This window comes from Dipodomys merriami, unplaced genomic scaffold, assembly GCF_024711535.1.
Source record: "Dipodomys merriami isolate MVZ:Mamm:240054 unplaced genomic scaffold, mDipMer1.0.p SCAF_391, whole genome shotgun sequence".
NCBI lineage: Eukaryota > Metazoa > Chordata > Mammalia > Rodentia > Heteromyidae > Dipodomys > Dipodomys merriami.
In genome coordinates this window covers 245,781-252,819 of record NW_027205504.1, presented here as the reverse complement: position 1 = coordinate 252,819, position 7,039 = coordinate 245,781, and positions in this window count along the sequence as shown.

Genomic DNA, 7,039 nt, shown 5'->3' with positions numbered 1-7,039 from the left:
TGTGAGAATTGTAGTATTTGTTTACACAGTATGGCTTATTGCTTTAATATAAAGGTTTCCATTTCTATCTATTTTCCTGAAGATGAAGGTATTTCATTACAATGAGTGGCTAAATAATATATCATTTTGTATATATGCATAAATATATATATATATTATAATTTCTTTATTCAATCAATGATTAAGGAACTTGTAGGTGAATTCTGTATTCATTTTTTAATGGAGGAAGGGAGGATGGAAATAATGATGTTTGGATTGAGAAACGTGATCTTTAGGTTGGCACTCTATTTGAAACATCCTCCCAGCTGCACTTTCATAAGTATTTCAATAATGCATTATATTTAAAAAATGATATTTAATTACATTTGTGAAGGTGTTCTTTTTCAGTAATCATTTTTTATTACAGTGTTACATTTAGTATGTCATGAGTATGGGATGTATGTGAACATGAATATGCATGCATGTTTGTAGGGAAGCTGAATGTATATGAGATACAGAATTCAAATAAAAGTTTGAGACCTATAAGTTGCTAAATTGATGTATATATCCAGTTTATGGAGTGTGATTTCAAGATCACATTTTGGCAGGTTTCACACCAAATAAGTAGATGTTTCTAATCCAAAATCTTAAGGAATAAAACAACTGCTCTGTTTCATAATCATTCAGTCTTAGTACTGCAGACATTGTAATAAGTGGAAAAAATGATTGAAAGTATGATGGGTCAGTGGTAATCTTTAAAAACTAACATTTCCCCAAAATCTTCAGATGTACTCTTTGGATATAAATTACAAATATATTTATAAACATACAGATAAAATATGAACATATTATATATGTAAATATACGAATATACTATAAATACATCAAATATTTAGTTATATTTAAATGTGTATCATATATATTTATACATATTTAAATGTAATTCATCTCATCATATATATATATATACTTTTCTTTCTTTTTTATTTGGTCAGTCATGGGGCTTAAGGCCAGCACTCGATCACTTGAGACATAGTGCCACTTACGGTTTTCTGATGGTTTATTGGAGATAAGAATCACCTGGACTTTCCTACTGAGGCTGGCAATGAACTGTGATCCTCAAAAATACCTTAGGTGCCTAGTAAGACAGCACTTTTTCCAGATACTGTATGTGTTTTGAGAAGTTTGCAACCTAAGCAACTGTAGAAAATATTGGACCACAAACATAACTGACAGAACTATCAAGGCCAATCTTGGAGATTCTTGTTAGGGACATGATGAAAAAATTTTAGTTTAACTTATCTGACCTTTTCTGCTTGACTCAGTCATATACTAGACATTGCAAATAAGGGAAACCATGAGACCTATATTTCTTTGGGCCTGGCTTACTTCACTTAATATAACATTTACTAAGTCTTTCCATTTCCTAACAAATGGTTCCTATTTCCTATAAAGTAAATCAAGCAGAGAAATCAGGTTAAGATCTGAAAGAGCCTTTGAAAAAATCTTTGACTTTGAAAATTGTCCTGGGTATGACTTTTTGGAGAAATATCTCCATTCAAAATAGAAGGATGTATATTTAATATTATGTTGGTACTTGGTTTTGAACTACTGGCCTTGAGCTCTATCTTGGCATTAATTCTCAATGTTTGGACTATACCACCTGAGTCACACCTTCACTTCTTCCTTTTACTACAAGTGGAGAAAAGAATCTTTTAGGTTTATTCATTTGGAATAGCTTGGAATTCCAATTGTCAAATTTGAATCTACCTAGTAGCTAGGTGGAAGCCACTGGTGCTCTACTAAAACTCACTTCTTTTAAAAATAAATAATCACAAAAAGGAGAAAAAAATTTGTTCAATGATTTATGTGTTGTCTGATAAACCAAATCACTTGCTACTGGAAGACAGAAAGTAAGAAGTTAGAGATGAATATGGAGGACATAGACAAAAGGAATGAAGAAGGGAAGGGAGAGTAAAGGAGAGGAGGAGAAGGGAGGATAGGAGAGGAGGGGAGAGCTGAGTAGAATTGTCTATAAGGTATTATTGTACAATCAGTGCCTTTGCATTTATATAGCCAAAGCTTTATATTTTTGGTAGTATTAAGTTGAGATATAAAATATCAATTTACAGCTAAAAACCTGTTAGTGTGCTTCCTTCTGCACCAAGGGTGCCACTGTGAAGTTACTGTTACAGAGAAGGAAAGAGTAATCAGTTTAAGTGATCCTGAGAAACAATAATTGACATGCTAGGAATGTTCCCTTGTATGATGAAGTCAAGCATCACTATTGTTCCCTGATCTAGTATTCCTCTCAACAAGAATAGCAAAAACAGAAGAGAAAGGAGATATCTGAGTAATAATCATCTTTCTGTTTACCCTCTTCCCTTGGCCTCTGAAAGAATAAAGCCAAAGGAGACTTAACCTGTGCTAGTGGGGTAAATGAGAGAAAAAAGTTCAGTCTAGCTTAATGTGAAAGTTTTAAAATAATTGGGGCAGCGTTTCAAATACTGAAATAAAACGTTTGTAATTATTAATAAAAAGTAACTCTAAATTTATCGAAAAGTTTATCATCAAAAAATGAAGACCGAGCCTAAACTTCCAATACTTGGTAAATTACCCTTCATATTCACTTAAAATGTTTGAATATGATGCAGAAGACATTACTCATGTAACTGTAACCCCTCTGTACACGATTTTTACTATAAAATGTATAAAAATTAGAAAAGTGGAATGATTGACAATGATCCAGATGTATTGTACATTGAAATGCTCATACACTTTATTCAACACTGACAAGATGAAGTGAAACCCCTTTGCAAGACTTGCTAAAGATTAATTTTTTTGAAGTTTTAGTATTAAATGACCAGAGCATAAACCTTAATAAGAGGATAGCATTGACATATTGTTGAGGCTTGTGCTCCTTTCAATACACAAAAATTAATGTGTCAAGTCTGCTGCAAATGTAAGTTGTAATTTGCCAATTCTTTTTGCAAATTGCTCAAATTATAGAGAACCAGATTCCACTATCCCTTCAGTCCCACCAAAAGTTCGTATAGACCTTTAGGTTTCTCAGTTGTTTCTAAATATCTTAATGTAATTCATGGGAACCAACACTAAATTCTTTTGAAATCCTCTCACTCAAACATAGGTATGGATAGATAATTGATGTGTGCAGAATCAGAAATATTCAGAAGTCTGTAAATGACTGCTTAGTTATTTTCTCTCTTCTGGGTCATAGAATACAGCCTGTCCTTGTTAGGAAAATTTAGGAGAATGGAAAAGTAATGGGACGGACTTCATCATCAATAGGCGAGGACTGTTTATTGTCAAAAAGCAGGTTTGGAGGTTGTGCGAGGGAGCTGAAACAGGATCTGAGTTTGTATAGGAGGACTGAGAAAGGAGGTAGAGGTTAATGAAAAGCCCCTAGGTCAAGGAAAGCGGGACCTTTCAGTTGGGCCCACAATGGGATGTTTAAAACTGGGATTATATGGATTGCCCTGCCTGCACTTAAAAGGAGTTCACACATCCCTGGGATTTTGCCTGTGTTGTGTATGAGCCTGGGACAGCAGGGTGGGGGTCAATCCTTCATATTCCATCTTTAGATACATGAAATTATAAGGCCAAGTGGGGAGAAGCAAGTTCTTCATATAGGATCTTTGGATACATAAAAAAATTGGGCTGAGAAAGGAGAATCATGCAATTATGAGAACAAAGCAGATTCCACCATTTTGAACCGTGGAATATAAAAGGTGGAGGGGCATCGTGGTCTTTTCTGGTTACTTCCAGTTGTTGTGAGTGTGTCCAGGAGTCACTGGAGCTGGCGTCTTCAGGTCCAGGTCTGTGCTCGGTCCAGAGCTCTGAAAGCAAAGCCTCTGGTTGCCTGCAGTAATAGGATGTCCTTGACTTGGTCCCAGGTTTTAGTGAGGGCTGTTATCCTGTTAGAGAGAAACTTGAAAATGCTGAGTTCAGGCAAAAGGCTGACAAGGTGGCAGGACTAGTTGATATGACATCAGAAAACACAACCAGAGAATAAAAGCCAGGAAAGTTTCATTTGGATCATGAGCCTATAACCAGTCAGAAACTTGGGCTGGATTGGAGTAGTTAAGGGCCTGGTGAGAGACCTTGATCATTTCCTATAAATAGCAGGTAACAAAGGCAAGAATGTAAATTCCTGTGCATTTAGAAGTTAGACAGATATGGACATTAGATGGACAAGATTCTCAACTTGTTTCTGTTGTTCACCTGGATCTGGTTAATTTTGAAAGGGAGGCACAAAGTGGCTGATGTAACATCTTTTCCTCTTATTCTTTTCCACTTTGTCCTGGGATCTAGGTGCTTGTAGCTGGGATATGGGCTTTGAACTCAAGGCCTGAGCATTTTCCCTGAGCAATTCTGCTCGAGCTAGCATTCTACCACTTTGAGTCACAGGGCCACATTTAGCAATTGGCTGGTTAATTTTTGAGCCAGCTTCCACCTGGCTCTTTGATGGTTAGTTGGGAGATATAGTCTCAGGGATTTGTCTGCCTGGGCTGGCTTTGAACTGCAATCTTTGCCACAAAAACCTTTTATCATTTCCAATGAAAGCAACAAGGAGATCAGTGAGAACAAGTGGAGTTTATGTGCACCCTGCCAAGAATTGATCAACAAATACTTGCCAGAACTCTGCAATTACAAAATTCAATAGATGGGATGAGAGTTTGAGCAGAGCTTGTATGCCTGGAAAACCTGATAACTAAACTGTATGAGAGGCTCTCCTGGCCTATGCATGTTTCAATAGTATAACAACATAGCTGGCTTTTTCATATCAGGATGAGTAATATTTACAGAGACTGTCCCACAAGAGTCTCAGTGTTTGTAAATTTAAATCAGTATTTTACCAAGAATCAGGTGTGTGTGATGGAGTCAGGCAGGAGTCCAGTGTACCATGGTGGAGGTAGGATGGTCCAGGCAGGATCTGGGCAAGACTGCCTCCCTCGGATGAATTGTCAAAACTCCTGATTAGTTACTTACAAAATTATACGCAGACGTTAAAGAAACGACTTTAGATGGACATAGAGTATGACATGCTAGTTTTAATGTTAAATCACAGCCAACAATTTCTTACCAACTTTACTCACAAGCTGTCTTTTAAGGCATACTCATAGCATGTCCTATACTAGAACTTTCTGGGGACAGAAACAGATATGTGGAACAAACATTTTAAGACAATTCTTACCTCCTTACTGGTTTGTTTTTCATCACAGCTGGCTAGGAGCTGAGCTGGGTCTCATTCCTTTTACTACTACCCTTGAAAAATGGTTTTCTCTTAACAAACAGCACATTTGATAGGAAATATCACTATCAAGAAATAGAAGAAGATAACTTGTTACACAGTTTTTATAAGGAGATTATGCTGAACAGGTTTTCACACACACACATTTAAACTAAAGTTCTAAGATGCACTTGGGTTTTTAAAAAATGAAAATCGGCCTTACGTTTTTTTTGGAATTCCAGTGACAAAGTGATATTTTTTTCCCAATATGATAAAACCACGTGTTCAATGTCAGAATAGTAGGCAATACCAAACAAAATGCAAGGCAAATTTTGACAAACAGAATTTCAACCCTTAAACCAAAATTGATAACAAGAGCAGAAAACCTTTAAATCAATTTTGGTGATGAGGTGGATTAGTATATGAATTAAATATTTTAACTCTTAGAAGAGTGAAGAGGAGAGGGGAGTAATGTTGGTGGAAGAATGGGGGTTGTAGAAAAACCCATGATGTGGTCTTAGTCCCCCCAGATAGTTTGTCTTGTACATCTCATTGCTACAATGGGTCAACCTGTATCCTTTCCTTGTATCTTAAATGAGGAAATGCTGGCTTGATTTATGTTGATTCTACTTGTGTAGACACACCTAAAATCACTCGCCAAGTCCAAAAGCACACAAATGAAATGCATCTTTTGTCAGTTGGTATACTTGTATTCTACACATTTATTGACAGGATACAAATTATTCTAATATTTTAATACATTACAAATACTTTTTCTTATTTTCGTGACCAGGAAATGCAAGACCTCAGTCAGCATTTCTCACTTTAGACTTATCACATGGGTTGGTTAAATTTTGACCTGAGCTCCAGTCTTCTGTGGACTCACTCATTACTTAGGAATTGATGCTGGCTGTTTGAAAAGAGCTCAAGGAAAGATGCCGCACAACTTTATTCTTTACCGGGATATTCTCCTGCTGATTTGGTTGTTGAGAGTGTCTACAAGAGCAAGCATTCCGTGGGGAGACACCATATGACCTATACTTACTGAGATTTCTGGGTGATTTGCTATCACTTGTACTGCATTTGCAAATCGAATCTGTCAAAACCTACCAGTTTAGCCGGGCGCTGGTGGCTCACGCCTGTAATCCTAGCTACTCAGGAGGCTGAGATCTGAGGATCGCGGTTCAAAGCCAGCCCGGGCAGGAGAGACCGTGAGACTCCTATCTCCAATAAAACCACCAGAAAGCCGGAAGTGGCGCTGTAGCTCAAGTGGTAGAGCGCTCGCCTTGAGCTGAAGAGCTGAGGGACAGCGCTCAGGCCCAGAGTTCAAGCCCCACGACCGACAAAAAAAAAAAAAAAAAAAAAAAAAAAAAAAAAAAAAAAAAAAACCTACCAGTTTTACGAGATAAGAAAAGTGCTAAAAGAACTCTTAGAGACAAATATATCTTCAACATATTTGGTTCCAAGCATTCCGTCTAGGGCATGTGCAACAAGTAGTGAAACTTGTGTTGGCTGTATCTATGTGTCTTTCTCCATGTGTGCATGTATACATGTGTATATGTATGTGTGTATTTGTATGTAGAGCAATATACATGTGTACATATATAAGGGCATATACACACATATATGCATATATAAATAAATATACATATATAAATATATGTGCATATATTTATATATATCAGGTGTTCAGTGATTTAATCTAGACTTCCCAGTACATTGTCATTCTCAGAAAGTGTACATGATAAACTGTTCTGAGGATCTATGCTCACTTTCCCCACTTCCTTGTTTTTCATCCCTGTGAACAAC